The sequence below is a fragment of the Rhinolophus ferrumequinum genome, chromosome 3 (assembly GCF_004115265.2).
Source record: "Rhinolophus ferrumequinum isolate MPI-CBG mRhiFer1 chromosome 3, mRhiFer1_v1.p, whole genome shotgun sequence".
Classification (NCBI taxonomy): domain Eukaryota; kingdom Metazoa; phylum Chordata; class Mammalia; order Chiroptera; family Rhinolophidae; genus Rhinolophus; species Rhinolophus ferrumequinum.
Window position 1 is genome coordinate 56,166,428 of NC_046286.1, and position 12,565 is coordinate 56,178,992.

General features: G+C 32.1%; 1 protein-coding gene across 7 annotated transcripts in view; it reads left to right on the plus strand.

The window, feature by feature from the left end:
• Positions 1-12,565, plus strand: part of GRIK2 (glutamate ionotropic receptor kainate type subunit 2) — a 595,315-nt gene that overhangs the window by 468,659 nt on the left and 114,091 nt on the right. The gene's annotated exons all lie outside the window — the stretch shown is intronic.

A 12,565-nucleotide genomic window follows, 5' to 3' on the forward strand; every position in this document is an offset into this window, starting at 1 on the left:
ATGTGAAATTTATAAAACAATAGAATATTCTAAATCTTTTTCCAATGTTAATAAAGTAATATAAGAAAATATTATTTCTTTGGTGTTGAAAAAATATACCAAATGCTAATTTACTTCCTGATAATCAAACTGCATAACAAGTTAAATCATTAATGCTTTAAGTTTTCTTAACCACAATTTGCATACTGATCCATTATTATTTCTTTCACCAGTTTTTATAGGATTCAGATAATCACAATGGCTATGAATCAGTGTTGTCATGTACACCTAGAACTGAGTTTTTAACTTTGTCTTAATATAAGGAATTTTTTATTAATATTTGTGAAAAGGAATTTTAATTGAATCAAAGCCAGTCTGTTTTATACTGAAAGTACAATCTCTAAACATATTATTGATTTATGCATTAGAGCATAAAATAATTTACCCAAGTGCAAGATCCAAGCTAATCTAATATTTGCTTTGTTTGGCCTCAAAGTTAAAAACATAACCAACAAAATGTATCCTTCCATTCTTAAACTGGTAAGAGATGGAAGCCAAAGAGACAAAGATGGGATGTCATCAACTCAAATCAGGTTTAAGCAGTTCATAATCTTCTAAGATTTTTGGGGTGATAAATATGTAGCATGTATTTAGAAATAATATATACAGCTCTGATCATAATGTATGTCTGATCATGTTGTACATTTAAATCAAATGGCTTTCAGATGTGTTCCTTTTTCTTCATTCTCTATACGTAACAGTAACCAGCGAGGTTTGCCTTTGAAATAATCGATCTTACCATTTATCTTGAAATTAAAACAAATAAGATGGAGTAGACATGCTATAAGCAAATTCTGTATATTTTGCTATAGACTTCTACAAGCAAAATCGATATATTTTGTTGTAGACATTCTAGCAAAACAATTAGATGACCATTACTAAAGGAATCATATTAAAATTGTTGACCTTTGAACAACTCAGATTTGAACTGAATGGGTTCACTTATATGTGGATTTTTTCCCCCAATAGTCAGCCCTCTGTATCCCAAGTTTCACATCTGCGGATTAACTGTATTTTTGAAAGAGGTTGGGAGTCTGCAGATGCAAAGAGATCACTGTATGCAGGTTTCTATGCCACTTTATATAAGGGACTTGAACATGTGTCGATTTTGGTGTCCCCAGGAGTCCTGGAACCAGTCCTTTGAGGATACCTAGGGATGAATATAGTTTAGTTTTGGGGAAGTCAAAACGTATATGTGGACTTTCAACTGTTGGGATTAGCACCCCTAACCCCATGTTGTTCAAGGGTCAACTGTACTACAAGCATACACTACACACACACACACACACACACACACACACACACACACACACAGTCTAACTGATAATTCTTCAAGTATTTTTATGCATTGTCAGATATCATTTTTGTTTTGCCCTTCAGGGGATTTATTTCACATATACCGGTATGTATAAGTGGTCACTTAGAGAGAGACAGCCAATCATTGTATTAGTGTTATTGCTTTCTTGTCACTACCATTTAAATGTGAGAGCTGTTTTGAAAGGGATATAATAAACAAGGAAGATATGAGCTGGGAAAGAGGATAAACTACATGTGGAAACATCAGAGCTAGTTTTGGGTGTGGTTGATCATACGTGGAAGATAGAAGGAAGGTAGAAGGAATAATTAATGACAATCAGGAAGTTGGAGCTATAGCAGCATGCTTTAACTACATGCTCTCTGCCTGCCTACTGACATGGGGTGTCTGACAAAACCACAAATCATTTGCCTCTTTACATGGAGGAGTCAAATGTTCAGACCTAATTGATTATTACATTTCATCAATAGATTCTTGACTTGTATTGATTTGATTAAAAAACTTGATTATTGTAGTAATAAGTGTTCTATTTCATGTATATTTTCATACCTATCTATCTATCTATCCATCTATCTATCTATCATCTATCTATCCTAGATCTATATCATTTATATATCTACAAAGTAAACAAAGGAAAATGACTACACTTTGGTCACAATCAAAATTTTGCAAGCTAAATCACTTTTCTAGTCCTCTAAAATACAATAGTAAATGATAAATGACAAATCTGCCTAAATTGTTCCCTGAAAGTGATGACATTTAAAAAATTTCTTACCAGGGGAAAATGTATGCAACTATCTTCTTTTTTTATCATAATATAAATATGTATGTTTAAAGAGATGAACTTTAATTGCATTATTTTGTTAAAGTTTTTATAAGGATTCGCTTATAAATTTAAATCCTGTTTTGTTTGTCCTTTTTAAGTAATTACCCATGTAATATGCTTCAAGTACGTAATCAGTGAGGTAATGGGTATATTTTTGAAAGAATAATGAAATCTTGAATTATCAATGCTAAAAGAAAACTTTACTGATGACTGGGTCGAGGGGTGGGCAGCCGCCTCACTCTACAGATTAAGAAACGAAGGATGAGAGAGGAGACCTGATGGTGACAGATAAGAATACTAATATTAATGGTAAACATCTCTCAATAATTATCTTTTAATCTATTTGTTCAACAGTCTCTCTCTGTCTCTGTCTCTCACTGTCTCTGTCTCTATATATGTATATATATGTATGTATATATACGTAGGTACATGTATATGAATTTTTTAAATGAGAGTTTTCATGGATTTGTCCATATTCATTGCACAAAATATTTGAAGATAAAATTGAATGCAAAGTGACAAATTACATCTTGAGCTTTTCTTAAATTTTGTTTAAGTAAATCTATTAAGTTCAGAGGATGAGGTTGAATAATGACTTCTGCTTCTCTGAGGAGTTAATGTACATGAAGTTTGCACCCCCGTTGCAGTGTCTTATAAATATATCAGTGAATAGTTTAATGTAATAGACAGAAGCACCAGCTGTATTGAATGAAGGAAAGACATAAATATATATACAATTTTCTTTAATCTTTCAAGAAGTACAGAAAAACAGTATTTCTATAAATGTTTTAAAAGTTATCTGGTAAATTTAGTATATCTGCTGCTGATTTAGTGTGTTTTATATTAGGTTATATTAAATTAAAGATTAACCTAGATATCCTTTTAATGTAAAGATAACAATTATTTGTATCAGTTAGATTTATTTGTTTAAACATTTTTATGTTTAAATATTTTTTGGTAATTAAATGTTTTAACATTGACCTTCCTCTATTTCATCTCAAACTTTACCCAGTAGAAACCCTTATTATTCAGAATCTGAGATTAAAAGAAGTTTAAGCAATGATCCCATCCCAGCTTCTCACAAAACATTCTTAGTTCCATGTTTAGAAATCATGAAATTCTGGGAGTAGAGACCTTGAGAGCATTTAATCCAGAGTACCATCATATTGTAGAGAAAAAAAAATAAGGTGAAGGGACTTGTCTTATTACACAATTAGCAGAGAGAGAGAGAGAGAGAGAGAGAGAGAGAATATAGAGGGCACCATAGACAAAACTAAGTCTGTTACAGTGACAACCATCAATTACATTCTTCGTTGGACATCTAATTAGTTTGCACAGACACCCTAAAGCGTATTTCAAAAAATACTATGCAAATATAACAAAAAGGTAATGCTATGATTGGTGGTTAGAGCAAGATTAGGATTTTTTTAAAACTGATTTTTAGAGCAGCAAAAATAACAGGCTCTTCAAACTGTTTCAGCGCCCAATCCTTAGCATTACTAAGTGCTAGGTGTAGAAGGGATTCCAGTCACAATCCTACGTTTCTGTCAGCACTCAGCATTTATGGGCATCTCTTTTAAGTCTTGCACAGGGATTATGTTATCAACAATGATCACCAGTCGTGGGAAATCTGTGCATGAAAGGGCTGAATAATGGCTAAGACTTCTCTCTGTTCACATTTAAAAGCAACGCTTTCATTCATAAGCCAAAACCCTGCTAATGGGAGGGTATTATTGTCTAGACTTCAGTTTCATGAAGAGATCTGTTGTTTCTTAGTATTTCCGAGCTTTCTCATCTGGTTTCATGTTGTTTTTTCTGTGTCATCAAAAAACATCTTGTGCCTCCTTTTTTTGTGTGCTGTTTCCACTGAGACTGGCCATCTGGCAGCTGCCTCAATGTCTTAATATTATTCTTTATTTTTTAAAGAAAATAACTTGTATGAGGTAGGTTTGAAAATAAGTCATATTCACCAATCACTCTGTTGAGGAAACTCAAGCGTACAGTGAGAATAGTAGAAAGCTGGGTTTTTTAATATTTATTTATTTACTTACTTACTTACTTATTTATTTTTACTTCTACTCATCTTTTAATATGCATAGGCTTATAGTCATTCTGGTGTTTTGCTTATTGTACAGAGGAAAAGTTGACTGAGTAAAATATAGAAGTGATATGATTTTAAAAACACTGTATTATCTTTGGGTATAAAGCAGTGGGAGGAATTTCATCAGTGGCCTAATGGGAAAAATCCTGCTCAGGAAGTAGATCACAAAAGAAACAGGCAGCATGAATGAAATTCAGACAAATACGGTTTTGTGCAAAGTTACTGCTCCCTGTCAATATTACCACATCGCCCTTGCTTGATAGCACAGATATTGAAGATTAATCCAGTAAATTGTTTAGTGAACTCCAGAATACCTTTATATTACACCTAAGAAACTCTGTGTGTTATTGATTGAGAAGCATTATTATGATAATTATTCATTAAAAAGCAATTCTACACTGTATCTTCTACATCCCATGATATCACACATTCTAAATAACACTAAGCAAAGAGCTAATGGATTTCATTTTTCTATATATATGGACTCAATAAAGCGCTGCTATTTATTGAGCACTTATATTTCTAGTATTGTTCTAATGATGTAGGAGATAATAAAATCAAAATGACATGCTTCCTTCTTTTAAAGAGTGTATTATCCCAATAAGAGAATTAGACTTTAGGAGATGTAGAAAATTATATTAAATAGAAAAAAAAATGGAGAGAGCATTTTGGGGGAAAGAGATTAAAATAAATATAGCATATCCTTTCTTGTCAAAGGGCTTATCATCCAATAGGTAAATTATGTTGTAAATTTTAAGTAGGGTATTAATGGACTGTAATGGTGGAATATTTTAGCTATGGGGAACAGCATTAGCAAAACTGTGGAGATATTAATATAAATGCCATGTATGAGATATTTATTGGTGTATTTGAATTAATTATATGATTTTTTGTTGGGGATTTGTAGGAAACATGGTGAGATGACTTAGCTCTGTCATGTTTTAAAAAATAGGTAAAATAAATTAGAGTTAATTGGAAAGTGATAGTAATTTCTTAGGTTTTTTTTTGACATACAATATTATATTAGTTTCAGGTGTACAGCATAGTATTAAGACATTTATATAACTTACAAAGTGATCACACCCTTGTAGGTTTTTGATGAATGAATAAACAGTATTAACATCTGGAAAGATTTGCCTGACAATCATATGTAGGATGGACAAAAGAGATGGTGTTGGGAGAATCAAAAGACAGGAAGACGTGCTGGGGTAGAGGTAACAAAGCCCAATAATAAGGGGGCTGTAAAATGAGAAGGACTGGGCAAATCCAAGAATTATTTTGAAAAAACAAAAAACATTAAATCTTGGTGATATAATGGATATAGACATTGAAGGAGAGGAAAGACAGGTGACTTCAAGAATTCTCATCTTAACCATTGGAAAATGCCTAGATTATCTGCAAAATTGGTTGAGTATAGACATGGGTTTGGTTTGATATAGGGAGGTTAAGCAATTAGTTTTGGGTCATACTGAGTTTGAGGTATGGCTATATCCAAGTGGAAATCTCTTGAAGGCAGATGGAAATACAGCATGGGGACACTGTTGAGACTCAAGTGAGATTCAGATACATAGATGTTCATCAAAGAACTATACCAAAAAAAGAGCACAGAGACAATTAACAGTTATATGGTTAATGATAATTGCACGAAGAAATCTGTTACTGTTATAGTTCTTACAATGTGGGAGTTACTTTGATATGGAGTGTGAAGTAATGTTATTTTTCTCAATGATTTTTTTTTTTTAATTTTCACTCTATTTGGACATTTTTGACAGTACTAACTAGCTAATATATTACAATAGAGTTTGTCTACTTTTATCAAAAGTTATTATGAATACACAGCAGGCAATTCTTAAGCCTTGAGCTGCCTTTTTTTTAAGAACTACATTTTTGATAGTTATGAATTTATTCTAGAATAAGAATCTACATAAGAGTAGTAGGACCTTTTACCTGATGAAACAGTACAAGAGTTATAGTACTAATGTCTTCTATTCAGTGCTGGATAATTTCTAAATTATAACCATGTAACCAGAAATTTAGAATTGACTGTGTATTTGAGCTGCATTTATTTGAACTAAATAAATGTATGTGTAATTGTGTTTATTTTTTAAAAAATCATATTCTTAAATTGTAAACTCATCTATTATTTTCTAGTTTATGAAATACTGTTTTCCAAATATTTTGTTCCTTTCATTTTTTTCTTAAACATAGTTGAACGTCATCTAACTTCAAAACCTCACCACATCATTTTACATTATGAGGTCTTTTACATCTGAACATAGAAAACACAATACAGCTTTAACTAATATCCTGCTCATTAATGATTTGGAAGGTAACTAAAATTAACTATGGCTAGGGATGTGTTTTCCTTAGAAACCAATTTGTAAAGTACTTAAGATGAGCTCAATGAAAAACTTCAAGTACGGGCTCCTGTGACTCGTATTCTAATGCACACACAATGTTTGTGTTTTTTTTTTTAAGTAAAACACATTTAATTTACTGAACAATAGAAACTTTTGGGATGTATGTTTGTTACTGATAATTATCAATGTAAGTTGTATAATATCAACTACTACAGAATATCATCATCCTCTTTTATGACAATAAATTATTTAAGTTATATAAACTATTTGGTATGATCACAAAACTAATTTACCTGGCTAAGGACATTATTTAGGATTAATTATGCACTGGAATTTGTCTTTGTGGTAGTAAGGATTCAGAAAGTAAAACAAACAAACAAACAAAAATCCTCAGAGTGAAATGATACTTACCCAATATTAGTAGATCACACCCATAAAGCAGTTGCTCAGAATCAGGTTTATTTTTTGGTGGAACATGCTGCTGAAGACACAACTGTATTGTTTGCTATGGAGTAAAACTATTAGTATTTGAGGAAATTGTATCTGTTTTTAGACTTTTATTAATATTGTAAAAGATAACTTGACAAACTAAACATTAAGATGACATGGACATTTTTACAGAAGTTTGTTGTCATGAACCCCTGTGTTTTGTACAGGTGTTACGAAGAGAACCTAACAGCACCGTGCTTCATAGGGTTGTTTCTCAGTCATATGACGTTACCTTTGTTTTTAATAGGAACATAAAAATATTTAAAGGTTATTTCTTGATATTTCTTTTTTCTGAAATCACAGTTAATTAAAAATGAATGATTTTGAAAAATAACCAGTATAACTCTAGAAGATTTATTTTTCCTCTTCTGATAGGTTGAGTTAAATTCCTTTAACTTGATTTATTCCATCATCTCAAAGATACCTGTGAAGGTTCACAAAAATTGCTGAGGCTCTTGCTTTAGCATTTCTTCATGGGTTCAAAGAGATAACTCTTCCTGACAGTGTAAGGAAAACAATATTATATTCCATATGCAAAACAGTTAGAATTTAGGTGGGGATGGCAAAATATAGGGCAAAGATAATACTGTAAAAATAGTTTGGACATGAGGTAAATTTGAAACTCCTTTAAGGATTTCATATCTATGCTTATTTAATTTTAACATTTAAATATGTATATTATTAGGCTTCGTATGATGGTAACTTAAAATAATTTGTAATGTAATGTTTCTAAATATGAATCAGATAGCAGTTAATGTATTTGTTAAACACAACATTGTCTGTTGAAAATATGTGAATATTTTTTGTGTTCCAATGACATGAAATCATTCTGACTAAATCTTAATTTTTGAGCATTCTCAGTGTGCAAGATTTAACTGTATAGAATGCAAGGTAAAATGTGCTGAAAAGTGATGAAACAAAGAGCCTTTTCTATTCCGAGTGAAAATCAAGCAATTCCTCATTGACTAGAGAGTAGGAAAACTGGAAATAATATTCTTCTATCTCTGGGAAACGAATTAGATGATAGGAATTCCTTTTTGTCTTTTCTTTTTTTTTTTTTTTAATGGGAAATGAGAAAGATTGAAAACTGACTGTGGTGAGCCACAGTAAGAGAGCAGAAACTTGCTTGCAGGATAGCATTGCATACCTGGCTCCAGCCTTCTGTGCACTCAGGCAGATCCTTAATGTGTCTGATGTGTCTGCAGTTCAGTTTTTTTATCATCATTATCATCATCATCTTACCTCAAATTATTTTTGCAGTTCAAAATGAGATAATATGACTGGATGTGTTTTTATAATTGGCAAGTGTTAAACAAACATAAGGTGGTATTATTAATTATGTCTCATTTTCAAGCTTTTTTTTTTTTTAATTTAAGCTTGACTTTTCTGGAATACCTCAATTGGTCTTTTTATGCCAATTGTTTTAAACCCTTAATAGAAGGCAACTTTGTTTTTTCAAAGTCTTAAGAAATTTTCACTTTTTTTTCTGCTCCCATCTCTGACTTAGCTCTTAGATCTCTCTTCAGGAAATACCGGAATTAAACCAATAGTAACTTTGTCACCTGCAAGTAGAGGTATGCTTGCAACTCTCATTGAATCTGGATCCGATTTCCAGAAATACTCTCTCATTTCTGATTATTTGCTTTCATGCCAGAGGGAGCTATGGCATCTACTTCCATGCTCTGCATTTCAAGTAAGTGCTCAACAGACTTGTGGCTCCATGCTAACCAGTATTATCACTAACCTGGCCCGATCACCTATGCTGATCATGTATACAGCTCATTGAAATAATGGGGAACAGTTGTACAAGGCTGAAGTGGAGGGTGACTCAAAAAAAAAAAAAGAAAAACAAAAACAGAACTGTGGCTGAAAACATAGCTTATAGTCATTCCGTGAAGAATTTTGATGTATATGGCTCTTTTATGTAGCAATTATGTGCTTCTTATTTCTCCCCTTAGCAATCCAGTCAGTATCACCCTGCCATCTGATCTGTTAAAAACAAAACAAAACAATGATTGGATCCTATAACATTTTCTATTAAGAAGGACAATTGTATTTTATTTTGAGAATTCTATAATATTTATTCAATAAAATGTATCAGTCCTTAGCAAATAGTTATCAACATTCAAAATAATATTTTTCCCAAGTTAAATAAGTATCAGTTGAAACGTTCATTATCAAATTTTAGATTTTAAAATTACTTGGGAACTTAAACTAAAAAGTAGTAAGAGATCACTTGTCATTGCTCACTCAGTTTACTTTTATGATCATGAGAGAAAGAAACCATAGTCATTGTGTAAATAGTATATGATACTAAAAACTTTTGTATTTCTCATACTAGAATATTTGTTTATATTTGATTTTGGAAATGGTAGTGTTTATTTTAAAATACATTCAGTTGCAAAGCTATTCATTTTCCCTATCAACCAATTAAACCCAAGGTTTAAAATGATGTCAACTAAGGAATTAAGCAGAGTAAAGAGGAGCGGAAAATTCAGAGTATCTCAATTACTATTGGTAAAGTTTCAAACAAGATTTGCTTTTGACTTATAATACAGAAGAAAGGTAAGTATTATAATGGAATAATAATGATGATGATATCAACTCATATAGAATTTAAATCCTGAAATATAAATAGGACAAATTGTAGGAAGGTCAGTACAGCTTAAGGAAGCAGCAAGAAAAAAGCGTTCAAATATGTGAAATTATATAGCTCATTGGCTCAAAAAATATATATATTATAAAAACCATTTGTGTATTCTTCACTAGTCATGATGTAGCTTGATTCTGATATGATAAAATGTTCAAATAGATGTTGAATTAGCATTTTGCAGAATATGGTAAAAAGAATGTCCTTAACAAGCAGTAGATTAATTCATGTATTTGCTAAATTATTGTTTACTATAAGATTCTAGAGTAAGACATCTTTAAATAAGAATTATACACTTTTAGCTAACATTTCTGTAGCACTGTACAGTTTGCAAAATGTTTTGCATATGTTATCTATCATGTTTAATTTTTTTCCAACTTCTTTAGAGATAAATCTTCAGTTCAGAGAGGTTTAGAATCCGTCACCAAATACAAACCATTTATGGAGCTCATATATTCTAGCCTCCAAACCTGTAATCATTCTATTATGCCATTTTTAGGCACTGGAGTAATACAAATATTAATAATAATAATGCTAATTATAATGATAAAAAGCCCATCTCTCAAAGAACCTCATAAAATTTTGAGAACCCAAGATTTGTACATAAAATACCAATCGTAGAACAGAAGCAAAAGGTAGTATAGAAAGATTTGAAACAAGCTTTGGGAAAAAAGTAAATACTCTGGCATTTCAGAAAGGAATAGGCTAGAAGCTAGTCTGATGAATCAACTAAAGCAAAGAGGTCTTTTCATTAGCAAGAAGAGCACAAACACAGCCATTACCAGACAATGGGCCAGTCTACATACTCGAGTATTGGAATAAAGTGAAACATGGTGAGTCCTGTTATTATTGAACCTTAGATTTCAGAGGAATAGAATGTAAACCTGATTTAGTAGTAGCTAACAGACATTGGTTCTTTCCAGAGAAGGGGAATTGCATTGTCCAAAACGTAAAATGAAGTTAGTTTGCAAGACAAAATAGGGAAAGAAAGGGAAACCAAATAGGAATTGACTTTGAAAGTCCTTGGTTCAGGACTAAGATGAAAGTGCCATAAAACTTAGGAAAAACAAAGAGGAATTAAAAAAACAGAAGTTGATATGGCTTAAGCATAGTTTGTATTTAAGGAAGGAAATTAAAAGAAGATGAGAATGAACTTTAAATGTCAAGAATTCAGAGATGTGCCGTGTCATTTTAGAAAAGGAGAAATTGGGAAGGAGAGCTAGTATAGAAGTTTTTTGTTTCAATTTTAAGCATTTTAAGTATGAGGTAAGGGTGAGCTGCCTAAGAATATACAAAGATGGTTGGAAATATTTTGAGTTACAATTCATGGCTGTAAAACAATTATCAGCAGAGGTTACAGCCATGGAAGTGTAATGTCATTAAAAAAGAGGAAAAATTCTAGAGGCAAGACTTAGCCAAAGGGAATGACTGTTTAGTAGAGCAGAAAGTAGACAAGCAGAGTGCAGGACACAGAAGTTAAAAAAGAAGATACCAAACGGCCAGTGTTCAATAATAATTTTAACAGAACTACAAAATGGTTAAAAGGTAGTGTTGAGGATAAAGATAGTGAATTCAAAAACAAGATTTTGCATAGATGGAAGCTTAAATTTAACGAGAAATTAGGTATAGAGAAATAAGAGAATTATCATTTTAGCTGTTTAGCCAGAAACTTAAACAGAGAGAAGTAAGAAGAGCATCAGAATAATTAAAATATTCTTATTTATTTATTTTTTAATTTAAGTATAGTTTGTATATAATGTTAGTTTCCAACGTACAATATCATGATTCAACATTTATATACCTTACAACGTGATCCCCACATTAAGTCTAGTAATCATCTCACTGTGCAAACTTATCACAGCATTATTGACTGTTAAAATATGCCTTTTAAATGTGCACTATATTGGAAACTTTGTGTTAGAAATTCTAGGAGGCACAAGAAAGATCAGAAACTGTATTTGCATGTATTTTTTTCTAATATAATAATGGGGAGGTGAAATGTGCATTAATTTATAGTGAAGAAACCAAACTATCATAAGTATGACTTGAAGCTCTTAATGCTATATATATGAAGAAAAGAGAGAGGTACCTGAGTTATCCAAGTACTGGTTCGGCTTCGTTAACAAAGATAGCCAAAAATACAAGGCCTCAATCAGAAAACCTTATTTCTCTTCATTCATAGTCCAGTGGAGTACAATCCAAAGCTGATGGGCAGCTCTGTCATACTCCACATGGGGCTTCTAATACATCTTGAGTCATCACCGTTTCCTGAAAGACAGAAAAGGAAAGGAGAGTTTGGGGCACATAATCCTGAAGGAGAATTCTCAGAAGTCATACACATTACTCTGCTCATATTCCAGTGGCTCAAATCTAATTGCCTACAATGGAAGATGGGAATTATAGATTTATTAGCTGGGCAGCAAAGTTCCTAGTAAAACTCAGGTAGGAAAATGAATACTGTGGGATAGGAACTAGTTTCTACCATCAGTATCTTTCATGGAAGGATCATCAAAACTACAACGAGATGTTGGTATTGGGCTAGAATTAAAGGATGGGTGTAGGCTTGGCATATCAGTGGAGTGGGAGCAGGGAGTACAGGCTGAAGGAAAAAATGACCAAAGGAATGGATAAGAATCAATATAGGACTTCTTTTTGGAAAGTGGCCAGTAGCCTAGCAGGTAGGAGAAAAAGTAGAACATAATCCTGAAAAGGTATTTTGGAGCACGATGTAGACGATCCTGAATTCCGTGCTCAGTAGTGTGGATATATTGTATAGTGACCATGG